The sequence below is a fragment of the Cryptomeria japonica genome, chromosome 6 (genome assembly GCF_030272615.1).
Source record: "Cryptomeria japonica chromosome 6, Sugi_1.0, whole genome shotgun sequence".
NCBI classification, from domain to species: Eukaryota; Viridiplantae; Streptophyta; class Pinopsida; order Cupressales; family Cupressaceae; genus Cryptomeria; species Cryptomeria japonica.
This window is the reverse complement of record NC_081410.1, coordinates 121,317,547-121,330,793: the sequence shown is the minus strand read 5'-3', so window position 1 is coordinate 121,330,793 and position 13,247 is coordinate 121,317,547. Positions and strand designations below refer to the sequence as shown.

The 13,247-nt window shown below is 36.7% G+C and overlaps 1 protein-coding gene across 1 annotated transcript in view; it reads right to left on the bottom strand.

The window, feature by feature from the left end:
- The window catches only part of LOC131053725 (protein TPLATE), a 116,843-nt gene that overhangs the window by 66,541 nt on the left and 37,055 nt on the right, over positions 1-13,247 (bottom strand). The gene's annotated exons all lie outside the window — the stretch shown is intronic.

Genomic DNA, 13,247 nt, shown 5'->3' with positions numbered 1-13,247 from the left:
CTGTAGGGACACTCGGTTTAACTGATCAATCAACTAGTATGACTAATCAATCAACCTAGTCTAACAACTAACAACAATTATCAAAGTTACTGAGACTAAGTTACATCCATTTAAGTAGTTAACTGAGTGCTAATCTCAAAGAAGACTCCCAACATAACCAGGCATCGTTCTCCTACATATCTGCTGGTCTGTCGGCTGCACAGAAACCAGGGTAAAATATGTCATCATTGCTGCACCATGCTGATGCTGCTCTTGACTGAACCTTACACCACCTGCACACAGACTAGGTACACTTCTGTGCTCAGTGGAAACTGCAGTTCACTACAGCACTACTTAAGGAAAAACATCTTCAGAGCAACATGGGTAAAACTCTAACACAAACTGGAGTAGAAAGCAATGATGCTCATCTTATACTATGCAGATCCAGTTATTGTTATCTTCTCCAGAAAACTTGGGTGATTTTTCTTAAATGAAACCACAAGTCTTCAGCAAATTCAAAAAGTTTAGGGCTCTCATGAAGAATCAGACTGAGAAGAAGATCAAGGTTTTGAGAAAAAAAGAACAGTGTAGAGTTTTGTTCTACAGATTTTGAGAGATTTTGTAAAGAGAGTAGCATTGCTAGACAGAAAACAACTCCATGCCTCCTAAGTCGAATGGAATTTCCAAAAGAATGAGTAGACCATTGATGGGGAAAGCTAGGATCATGCTCAATGGTGTCGGATTAGATCAAGAAAATTGGACCAAAGCTATGAGAACAAATTGTTATCTGATTAACATATCTCCTACTTCAGCACTTGTTGACAAAACCCTTCAAAAGGTTTGGACAGGTAAGTTGTCATCATTGCAGCATCTCAGACTTTCGGGTTTGAGACATATGTACATATACCAAAGGAAAGAGATCCAAGTTGGATTTCAGAGTAGAGAACAGTATCTTCATTGGTAATAGTCATGGAATTACGAAATAAAAGCTTTGGAATCCAAAGACAAAGAAGCTACTAAACATATTAAAGTAATATTTAGCTTATAATGGTCATTTATGTCATTTAAGTAGTTTAGATAATAACCTTCTATTCTGTATGTCAATTAGTCAGCTTTAGTAACTTTCATTAGTGTCTTTAGTTCTCAATCATTTCTGTTATGGAAAGATCCTCTATAATTGCTTATATAAGGAGAATTCCTCTCCTTTTGTTAATATCGAACAATCAATTATTATTTCATGGTATTAGAGAAAAGGTAACTGTTTGGCGAATTTTTAACAAAATTTGTGATTTCATTACATGGAAATTTATTTCTCGAAGTTTTCTGAAACAATTTTTCATGGTTATTTTTACCATAGCCATTCAAACAAAGATTTTTGAAATGTCTCTTAGAAATCATGGGTCTGTTTTGGGAGCAAAAGTTCAAGTTTTTTTGCAGCCACCTAGGTTTTTTTTAAATCGCTCAGGCTTTTTTATTGAAATCACGCAGGTTTTCCATCAAAAACATGGCAGATTGCTTTCTCTATGAATTGCGCCACCGCAGCAATCTTCAACATCATGTTTATTTTTTGAGATTCCTGGTGTTTTTTGGGTTCTTTTGAAAAATCAAAATCTGAACAAGATTTTTTGCACGATTTTATAAAAAAACGTGAGTTTTGTTCTCCAAGGACGTGAAGGGTTTCGCGTCTAATTTTTTACTAATGGGAGCTTTTTCCGCGTGATGACAAGGTGTTGTCATGTGAAGCTTTTTTGCAATTTTTTGCACAAAATTACAAATCATGGATTCTAGTTGAGGTTTCTATTAGAATATTTAATTATATTTTAGTCACCTATATTTAGTTCCTTGTTTAATGGTCATTTAGCTTTTTATTTAATTAGCTTTGAAGCTTTATTTAGCATTTAGCTTTATAGTAGTTCACTTTAAACGACTTGTTCTTAATTTAGAACGTCGTCCTTGTATTCTCTTTATATACGCTTGTATATTGTTGAATAGATTATCCGATTATTGAATCATTCATTCACTTTATTTTTCATGGTATTAGAGCGGGCCGATGGGATTCTTTAAAGTTTGGCGAATAAAAATTCATGGCCTTCTTTCTGGAATATTTTCCAGATTTTTTTTATTGTTTTTCTTATAAAAAAACGATTTTGCTTTTTTGAAGGCTTTTAGAGGGTTTCGAGGGTTTCAAGGGTTCGTGGGCGAATTTCTTTGTACTGGGCAGCAGTTCATGTTTTTTTTAGGGTTTTGGCGATTTTTCGGGCTTGCAAAATGGAGGTTTTTTTTTGCAGATTGAAAATTTTCCTAGGGTTTCTGCAATTTTCGATTAGAGTTTTGACCCTTCAACTCAAGTCGAAATTTTATTCTGATTGCAGATTCTTGGTGGGTTTTTCGAGACCTCAACTGGGTCGTCATAAAAACTTTCAAGGTGCATCATTTTTCGTGCCTCAATTTTTGAGCCGTCGGATCTGCATTCCGATTTCAAATTCTTGGTGGGTTTTTTGAGAGCTTTTCTGGATTGGTCTTAGATTTTTCTGGGTGCCTCGTTTTTCATGCCTCAAATTTTGTGCCAGCGAATTTGCTTTGGAATTTTAAAACAGTCTGCAATTTATGATAATTTTGTGGACGTTGGGAATTTTGGTGTTTTCTTGGCGGCACCGTTTATGCTGTTTTAAGTTTGCAGAAATTTTTTAATTTCTAGGTTTCTTCCAAACCTCGAAATTCATGCCTTGGATTTCGTGCCAGAATTCTCCTCTGGGGTTTTAGATTTTTTGTGCAGCTGCTTCTATTCTGATTTTTGAATCAGATTCTTCTGTCTCATGCTTTCACTAGGTTGACCTCATTCAACTTCCATTTTCGTGATGGCATCTTTGACCAACATCATATTGGAACACATTCAAAAGTTCAACAACTGCCACAACACCTAAAAACAGTGCATGTTCACGATATCTGAATATCGTTGCCTCGATCAGATTGATTTAGGCCAGACCTTGTCTTACAAGTCCCAAGGTTTTCACATTTTTTTTCCTCAAAAATTGTTCGCAGGGTTTAGAATTTTTTCCTTAAAAATTATTATCTGTCATCTACAAAGCTTGCGTGGGTTTTCTGATTTTTTGCCACAAAAAAATCATGGGAGGGTTCTGCTTGATTTTTCCTCAAAAATCAGGGAGTGTTGTTTTACCACGTGATGTCTGCTATTTTGCCGCGTGAGGTTTATTGTTTTACCACGTGATGTCTAGTATTTTACCATGTGATGTTGTCTGGTGTTTTCCTGCATGATGTCTGATGTTTTACCGCGTGATGTTTGGTGTCTTACCACATGATGTTTTGGGTCTTGCCATGCACAATTTCAAGGTTTTGTTCGATTTTTTCCACAAAAATCGTTTCAAGGGTTTTTGCCATTTTTTTCCACAAAAATGATGATTTGTATCTTCAGTTTTGGAGGGGTTGTCGATTTTTCCTCAAAATCATGGTTTCAGATTTCAGTTTGGTTACCCAACGTCAGGTTGGATGGATTCTGGTATTCTTGGTCATTAACACTTTTCAGATCCAGGGAGGGTCTCCACCACGGCAGAGTGTTATTTTCATTTGTGATCAAAGATCTGCAATGTCTTCTATAGGGTAGTTAGTAGATAGAATGACCATTAAGGGAGGGTATTAGAATATTTAATTATATTTTAGTCACCTATATTTAGTTCCTTGTTTAATGGTCATTTAGCTTTTTAGTTAATTAGCTTTTAAGCTTTATTTAGCATTTAGCTTTTTCTTTTTAGTTAATTAGCTTTTAAGCTTTATTTAGCGTTTAGCTTTTTAGTAGTTCACTTTAAACGACTTGTTCTTAATTTAGAACGTCATCCTTGTATTCTCTTTATATACGCCTGTATATTGTTGAATAGATTATCCGATTATTGAATCATTCATTCAATTTATTTTTCAGTTTCAAGGTCACGTGTCATGTTTGTCAAGTTTTTAAACGATTTTTTTGCAAAATTGTTGCAGTTTTTTGGAGTTTTTCTACCTGCATGACTGGTTCTTTTGATTTTTCTAACGTGGCTAGGGTTTTGGAGCGATAGGATTGCAAGTTCTCTTCATGGGACTTCTGATCATCTTTTTGCACATTTTTTTTACAAAATCATGGGTGCATCACATGCATCAAAACCCTGCTGTGGTGCTATGCAATTGCAGGAGGTTGTGCATGAATTAAAAGTGGATAACAAGATAGGAATTCTGTCAAGACTTGAGGATGGCCATGAGGCATATGGTGGTGTCGTTTCATGATGGCATTCTAAAGTTGACTAATAGCTTCACAATGACTTTGTTGGAGAATAGTCCACTAACTAGGGCTGTGAAGCATACAGAGATTATAAAAGAGATAAAGGTCTACGAAGCATTTCAGCTTGAGGGGTGTTTTCACCAATGTTAGAGATCACACCAGTTTTTGGGAAAGGTGTTTACAATCAAGTTCCAGAAAGGTGGAAGACATCGCCTCAAGGAGAGTTGCAATGCTTGTGAGAATGTGTAGTTTTAATGCTTTTTGCTGTTGTTTTCTCGTGCTGTAGGTGGTCAGTCTTAGTTCTATTAGTCATGTTTGCAGGAACTTTTTGTGGCTTTAGATGCCAGTTAGTATGGTCTTCGGTGGTAGTTTTTAGCTTATGTTTATGTTGTTCTTAGCTGTAGCTTAAGGTGTTAAAGTTGTGTGTCCAGGAGAGTTGCAATGCTTGTGAGCATGTGTAGTTTTATGTTTTTAGATGATGTTTCCTGGAGCTGTAGGTGGTCAGTATTAGTTTTATTAGTTTTGTTTGCAGGAACTTATTGTGGCTTTAGAAGCTGGTTAGTATGGTCTTCAGTAATAGTTTTTAGCTTATGTTTATGTTGTTCTTATCTGTAGCTTAATGTGTTAAAGTTGTGTGTCCACAGTTGTGTGTCCAGGAGAGTTGCAATGCTTGTGAGCATGTATAGTTTTTATGTTTTTAGCTGTTGTTGTAGGTGGTCAGTATTAGTTCTACTAGTCTTGTCAGAAATCTCTACAGGTGTGGAAGGAAACAATAGATAACATGTACAATGAAATATCAGACTGTCTCAAGAACATGCCAATATTGAATCATTAGTTATTTCTCTCTTGCTTATTGCCATTGTTAAGCCCATTCATTGCTGTTATCGCACTTATAATTTCAACAGTTCCGACTAATAATTTCCGATAACCTGAGAAAAAGTGCAGCGTGAGAAATGTGGAAACCAGTGGGAGGCTTCTCACAATAAAATAGCCTAACAGCTACATCTGTGATGTTTCACCAACAATTATTAATATATTTGTGTGGGGTAGTTATCTTTCAGTATTGTACTTGTTGCTGGATTATGGTTATATAATTAAGTGTTTGTTTTGCAGTCTGGGAAGGGCCCCATAATAGAACCCAATAATTTTGCTTTATCTATTAAATGCTTTTGCAATAACTGGCCAGAGGATTCTAATATGTAGTGTTTGGAACATTGAAGAATCCTGCCTCCCTTGTTGCTGATCATATTGCAATCACCCTACAGTTTAATAGCCAGCCTGACTGTGTGAGGTTTCATCTCTATCAGTTTAAACTTCGCCACTTGAACCAGGGTTTTTGACACTTAAGTTGAAGAAAATGATAATTGTGAAGCCCTACAGGGTTATTTGAATGGAATTTGTGGCAGAAGATATATATTGATGAAATGTATGTGTATTTTAGGAAGTCTTTGTGTGAATATTGTTTTGGCATTGAACTGAATGCTATTATACATTAGCCAAAAAAAGTCCTTGCTTCCCTTACCAAAGATTATAGTACTTGTCTTAGACATTTGATCACAATCATAGCTGGTTAACATTATTTTTGATATTTCAAGAATATAGATGATGTTGGTATTATGGATATGTTGCATTAGTTTTGTCATTGATGTCAACACTTATCCTTTTGGAGATCTTTAGTTATGTTGAACCGGCACATTGTGTTCACCGGCATGTTCAGTGACTTATGCACAGTCACCGGTATATTGTTCACCGGCAGGTTATATTGTTCACCGGCACTGAGGATGACTTGTTATCATCTGGAGATCACTTGGTTATGTCAAAGACATGGTTTGGATACTTGGTTTTGGTATTTTGGTTATTGGTCTAATCGGGTTGACATATTTGTTGTTACCGGCAAATTGGTCTAGGTTATGGACCAGTATGCATTATCTATTCCAGATTAGCACGGCACATTATGGAGATGATTTATTGATTGGATATTGTTGTAAATGTATTGAGCCGACATGATGCATCGCATCTTGACTTATTTGTAATTGATTTTATTGTAATATTCTTAGTGAGCCGACCTACATATTTGCTCTTAGGTTTTGGTATATATGTAAGATCTCAATTGATGAGATAAAGGAGATGGTATATGGTATGTAAGGTTATGGTATTGTAACATGGTATGAGCGAATATTGAAGATCATATGAGCAAACCATAGAGAAGGTTCAAGAAAGGTTTGAACGTAATCATTAAAGCTTAACCGGTACTGAATCCAGCATTGTAGATGCTACTTTGAGCAATACATTATCATTGGATTTAACCATCCAATTGTAGTCAGTGTGACTCCTATTTTGTGATTGAGCAGTGAGCTCTAGGCGGTTGGCCTTTCTGCATGTGCAGACCCCATTTGTATACACATACTATCTGCAGTAGTATCATCTGGTTGTGGGTAAGGTTTCCCACCGTGGTTTTTCCCCTTACAAGGTTTCCAAGTACAAATCTTTGTGTTATGTGTTGTGGATGTTGTTTCTCTTTCTGTTTTATGCATTAAGTTTCACCGGTATTAATATTAACTGTTAATCTGTTAACCAGCATTAAGTTTGGTTTACCGGTATTAAGTATCAAGTTTGATTAAGTTGTATTTGGGTTGAAATTCATGGTCAACTGATTCACCCCCCCTCTCAGTTGCCTCCCGGGTCCTAACAGATGATATCATCCAATAAAGTGCCTTGGAAGCGCAAGGTTCATACCAACTTCAACAATAACCAATAGCATCAGATATAATCAAAATCTAGACTATTCTAAAGTATGTTGTTTATGTAATCTACATCCACATCTACATTTAAATCACTTAACAATGTATAATAGCATACAATCTGATTTCTGACGATGAAATAAGTCAAAGGTTTAAGAGAAAAGGAAAGAAAACATACTTACATCCAAAATGACCAAAAATAAGTCAGTGTAACTCAAAAAGCATGCATCTACAATGTGTTTTCTATTATATTCACTTTCAAATCCTTATTTAAAACTTCTGCCACTTGAAGTTTTACCTTCTCCCAGTCAGCAGATATAAATATCTTTTACAATTTAAACTCGGCTAATTTAAAGGCCTGTGGGTGGATCTAGCAGTAAATCTCTGGGGGTCTACTACTGCAAGCCAGATTTGAGCCAATGTAAACAATCTAGCTTCTGATGATGATGTAAGTCGTAATGGATTGAAAAAAAAAAAGGGAAAAAAAGATATTAATGTCCAAAAATGATCAAACTAAGTCAGCATGACTCCAAAAGCAGACATCTACAAAGTGCTTTCTATTATCTTCACTTGCAAACTCTTCAAGGAATTCTCTGCCACCTAAATTTACCAGTAGAAACTTTAGTTTCTCCCACTCAGAGCAGATATAAATATCTCTTGCATTGAAACTTGGCTAATTTAAAGGCCTGGAGCTGGGTCTAGCAGTAAAATCTCTAGGAGTTTACCAATGCTGACCCAGGTTTACGCCACTGGCTCCTCCCCTTTAGTCCCTCCCATAAATCCCAACCAGAATAAAACTTGACTAATGTAAGATCTAAAAATAACTAATAAAATGTAATTCAGTTCCTTCCCAGATCCCATGTTAAAATAATATCTTGTTCATTCTCATTAAGAACATTTATTGTAATGTCCCTTTTTAGGATATTCTTGATTTTTGCTATAAACCAATTATTCTTACTGAAAATGATAATGAATTTGTCAAAAATTATAAATTTATAAAAATATTCAGATCAATAAATCATGACATAATTCTGAAAATCAATCATATTGTGAATTCTTTGGAAATGCTTTCAAATCTGCTGAATCACAGGTTTTCATTCCTAAGCCAACAATGGCAATATCACGCGTCTTTGTCCTTAACTTGTCAAGAGTATTCCTTGATCAAGGTTTGGGTTTTCGTCCAAACTTTATAACAGAAATAAGAGTTTTCGTCCTTAATCTCTCATGAAGTTGGAAAGGTTTTTTTACTCCCTATTTGCAAGTCACTTCCTCAAACTCAAGAGTGATTGCTTGATTGCTTGAATGATTTATTGCTGATTGCTTGATTGATTTTTTTTTTTGGACTGGTGAATGAATGCTTGGATAATGTTTGAATGATGATCTCTTCCCAAGAAATGATCTCCCTTAATATCTTATTATTCAGGGAGTCACAACCTTTCACTACTACTACCCTTTGAAAGAGTACAGCCCTTCATCTTGAAACTGTTAATTAATTTTAATTAAATCTCTTACATTTTAGGAAATCACCGCCCTTGAAAATTCTTTAATTTAATTTTAATCAACTTCCTCTATGGATATGATTTTTATTTTTTTGTTGGCGAGGGGGGGGGCCATGACAGTCCACCCTTCCCAAGATTGCTTGTCCTCAACTAATTTTAAATTGGGATGATCAATCCTTCCCAAGTGGCATCCTCCATAGGCAGATTCTTCCATTTAACCAAATATTCCAGAATAAACTTATTTATTAACTTCTTTTCTCTCATGTCAATGATGGCATTCCTCGTCATCAAGCGAGGGTAACTCTGGACATGGTGTAATACGTTAGCCTAGCACAATCTTGAGGCGAGATACATGAAAGACATTATGAATTCGACTATTTGCTGTGTTGTCCTCATTTTTGTAAATAAAAAATGAGGCAACCCTTCTGAAATTTTCTTCAAAAATTCATATTATTGCTTCTCTAAATGCATGCGTTCCAATGTAAAATTTTGCCTTAATTCGTGTTTGATCGTTTGCGCAAGTTTTGGCTTTCTTTTCCGTATTTCAGTTGTTTGTTGTTTGTATGTTTTGTCTTCCTTGGTGCAAAATCGGGTTTGAAGGCTTGGAGTGCAAGTTGGGGTCTTTTGCTCTAAACAACAAGTGATATTACTTGTAATCGATCCTTTGAACCCCGATTACAAGTGATTCTTTTGCGATGCAAGTCAAAGTGCTTAACTTCTAATCGGGTCTAAGACCAAATTACAAGCTAAGTCAACTCTTTTTAAAAAAAATAGAAGATTTAAATGCATTTGCATCCGGTCATTCATAACCCGATTATAAGTGTGTTTTGAAAAGAAGACCAAGTAGATGTTTTCAACATGTATCAGGCTTCTTAATACCCGACTTGTTTTGAAATCTCTTTGCTTGCATCAGGTCATTCATAACCCAACCTCTTTGCCCTTCTTCTTCTGCATTTTTCTTGGAGTTTGTCTCCAAAGTTCTTGTGGCTTATTAGGAGTGCTCCTCTTCATTTGTCTATTTGAGGAAGATGTTGGAGTTTTGAGATCATTTTCTCTTCTCCTTTGAAGCATCGTGGGGATCAAAGTGGGTTGCATCTCTTTTCTTGGGGTTTTCTTTCTCAAGGTAAGTGTGTTTTTCTTTCTTTCAATTTTTGTCATCCCTTTGCAAGTCGTTTCTTTCAATACAAAATCATTGGCAAATTTGAAGGCTTTTTCCGTAATTGTTATTATACGTATTGCAAGCTTATTCGCTTAATCATGTCTTCATTGTGCATTTTGTTTTGTATTGCCATGGCTTCTTTCTTTAAATGTCTAGTTCAAAAACTTGCATTCGGGTTTGGAAGGCCCAAATGCAAGCTTATGTTTTGTGTTTTGTGACCCAAATTGGATCCCTAAGTCCATTAGCAAGTTCATATTTCCTCATTGCGATTTTTACACACATGCAATCAGGTCCCCAAGACCCGATTTTTACACATGTGAATTTTGTCCTCTTACCGTCAAGAGTGACTTTGGAGGAAGATGCATTATACACTTGCAATCGGGTATTCTAAACATGATTACAAGTACCAAATATGTTATCTTGCTTTTAATTCCTTTAGAACTTGTAATCAGTTCTTGAAGACCCGACTATAAGTGGAGGGTTATTGTCAACATCAAGTGCGTCTCATTTGTAATTCTACCTATCTATACTCAAAGTGCTCCCCTAAATGATATTGCATATTGTTCATTTGTAATCGGGTCCTCAAGGCCCGATTGCAAGCTTTCCCCTTTAATTCACTTCCAAGTTATATCACTTGCAATCGAGTCTTGAAGACCCGATTGCAAGCCTTTTTGGTTTTTGTGTGTCATTGCAAGTAAAGGATTGTTGCCTCCAAGTTGTGCATCTCATGACCGCCTCTCTTGTATTCATATCCCTCCATGCTCAAAGTGCTTTCCAAGAGACTATATCGCATGTTAGTCACTTGTAATCAAGTCTCTAAGACCCGATTAAAAGTATCCATTATAACTTGCCTTCAAAGTATACACTTACACTTGCAGTCGGATCTTGAAGACCCAATTACAAGAGCGAGTTATAAAGGTCACATTGATTGCAATCAACCCTCTGAGATCTGATTTCCATCCTATCGCTGTCCAAGCTTATCCACAAAGCATCTTTGAGTCAGTCCAAGTTGTTTCATGATAAAACCCACCCAAGTCTTGGTATGAGCATTGGTTTTCAAGGGTTTGGCATCATGGAATCCCCAATAGCTGCTGAAGATGTTCTCACCTTTTTGAGTTTTCATCACAGTATTGCAGATTCCTATTCGATGACAGAAGAGCTAGCATCTCCTTCCAACAAGAAGATGAAGTATAAGTATGATAAATACCAGAATGAGATTGCTCCCACTCAAGTGTGTTCTCTCATTGATGAGATCCAAGACACAGAGATCGGACAAGTTGACATGTCCGAGTTTTTAGAAAGAACGGAAGGATCACTAACTCATGGCATGCAGTTGCTTCTAAGCAGTCATATTCATTTGGTATCTTCTTTCCCAGTGTCTGCATTGGAACCTAAGTTCGTGCTTGCATGTGCTTCTCATTTTGACCGTGAAACTAGAACAATCAAGGATGATGATGGGAATGTTATCATCAGGTTAGATGCAGAAACTATTAACAAGATCATCAAAGTTCCTGCAATTCCTATTTATGCAGATATCACTATGAAGAGTGCTCTAGATTATTACAATCAAAGAAGGTCAGACTTAGACACATCAATGCTAAATGGCTTAATACTCCTAGAACTTGCTTTTCGAGATGGCCTAAGTTGTATCGTTGTGACTTCATTGAAGAAGTTGGCGACATGATCACTCTTCTCAGCAAAATAATGGGTTTGAGACACTCTAATGTGTTTGAAATCTGGGAGTACAAGTATATTGTGATCGTGAGGAAGGGGCAATCTCATATTTTCTGGGGAGAAGTTATCAGTGATAACCTGTGTGAGCTGTTGAAATTAGCCTTTCAGATTAATATAAGAACCCAGAAATCAGAATTAGCTCCTAATAGAGATAAGCAAATGAACACAAAGACACAAGTACCCTGGGAAAACCTCCCTCCAGGAGGAAAAACCCAGCAACAATAGATCCTCAGATCTGATTAGGCAATAACCAATTGAATTTACAATGAGCTTCACACTTGAAGCAAAACTAATCAGAGTAATAATTCTAACCTAGGGCACACTGTAATAGAGAGCTTATCTGCCGATGTTACAGTCACAAGAATGAAGTTCGATGCCCCTTAAATGGAATTTGCAGACCTCCAAAGGTGATCGCTGTGCTCCTAAGCAAGTTCGTTGTGCTACCACTGCGATACCAATAGGGTTTGCTGTGTATTGATGATGTTCGCTGTCTTCTAGATATGTTCGCTGCTCACTGGATATGTTTGTTGTCTTCTAGAGGAAATTCGCTGATCACTGAAGGTAGTTCGCTGCTTGATAACAAAGATAATATTCGCTGAATGTGTATATCGCCTTTAAGCCTTGCAAGTGGCTGGAATATATATGAGGTACATCTTTTAACTTCTCTCTAGGTCAGCCCATTTAACCTTGGGCACTAAAACCATTTTTGCATATAACAAAGATGTGGATAGGTCCACACGTTTGGAGTGTAGGCTTAACTTAGTACATTTCAATATAGGGTCGGCCCTATAATGAAGCGTGAGTTTCTTTTATGTTTGGCGTGGAGGATATAAGGGGGCCAGCCCTTTTTACACATAAATACAATAGATAGGGCCCTGGCCTATAAGGATTCGGATGATGCCTCAAGGCAATCCAAATCCTATTTATTTTTCTAACCTAATTACAAAATCAACATGAGCAGTTGTCGCAAGTTCCCACTACCCTCACTTTCTACATGAATTCATACTTGGTGTATATCGCAGCGTCACTCAGACAGTTTCCTGGTATTTCTACCAAGGGTGACAAGTCGTTGGTGCCAGTATGGAAATATTATGAACAGCTAACTCTGAGGCCCAGCAGAATTCATTATAGAAGAGTGCAAGATGCTTTCTTTGGTCATTTCATGTGCCTTTTTGATAAAACACTCAAGAATAGAAGAGTTTCTGAGGCAGCATGGAGAATAGTGAATGAGTACGGGTGTTTATTTCTACAATTCCCAACTTTCACCTGCATGAGAGTTGGATGTTTTGAGGGCCAACCATACATGTTACCCCAATATCCCACTGACAAGATCCTTTTGATGGAGTTAGCCAAGCAACTAATGGCAGTTCATGCAATACAACTAGCAAATCATAAGTTGGGTATCAATATTTTCTCACAATCCATTGCAAATTGGTCAGTATTCTTTGACCACCTCAAAAAGAGCCAAGGCAATGGAGACCGAACTTCAAAAAATCAAATTGAGGAAGTTCAAGGAGAGGAAAGATTTTGATTATCGAAGGATGAAGGATAAAATCAAGAGGGCCTTTACTCATGTTCATCGCCTCGAAGATTTATGGGTTGATCTTCGTACTAAAGAAGATAACAGAAGAATGAACTACAGCAAGCTTACTCTGGAGCAAATTGTAGATCTTGAGTTGACCAAGATCCCAGAAGGAATGGTGGATGATGGAAAGATCCTTGACCCAGAGTACATAGAACAAAGAGTTGCAAAAGCTCCCCTTCCTTCTCCTCAATGGTCAAAGAAGGAATGTGATTCCATTTTTGATAGATTTCAGCCCATTCTTGCTAATACCAATGCTTGGCTGAAAAATAATAATTTCAAG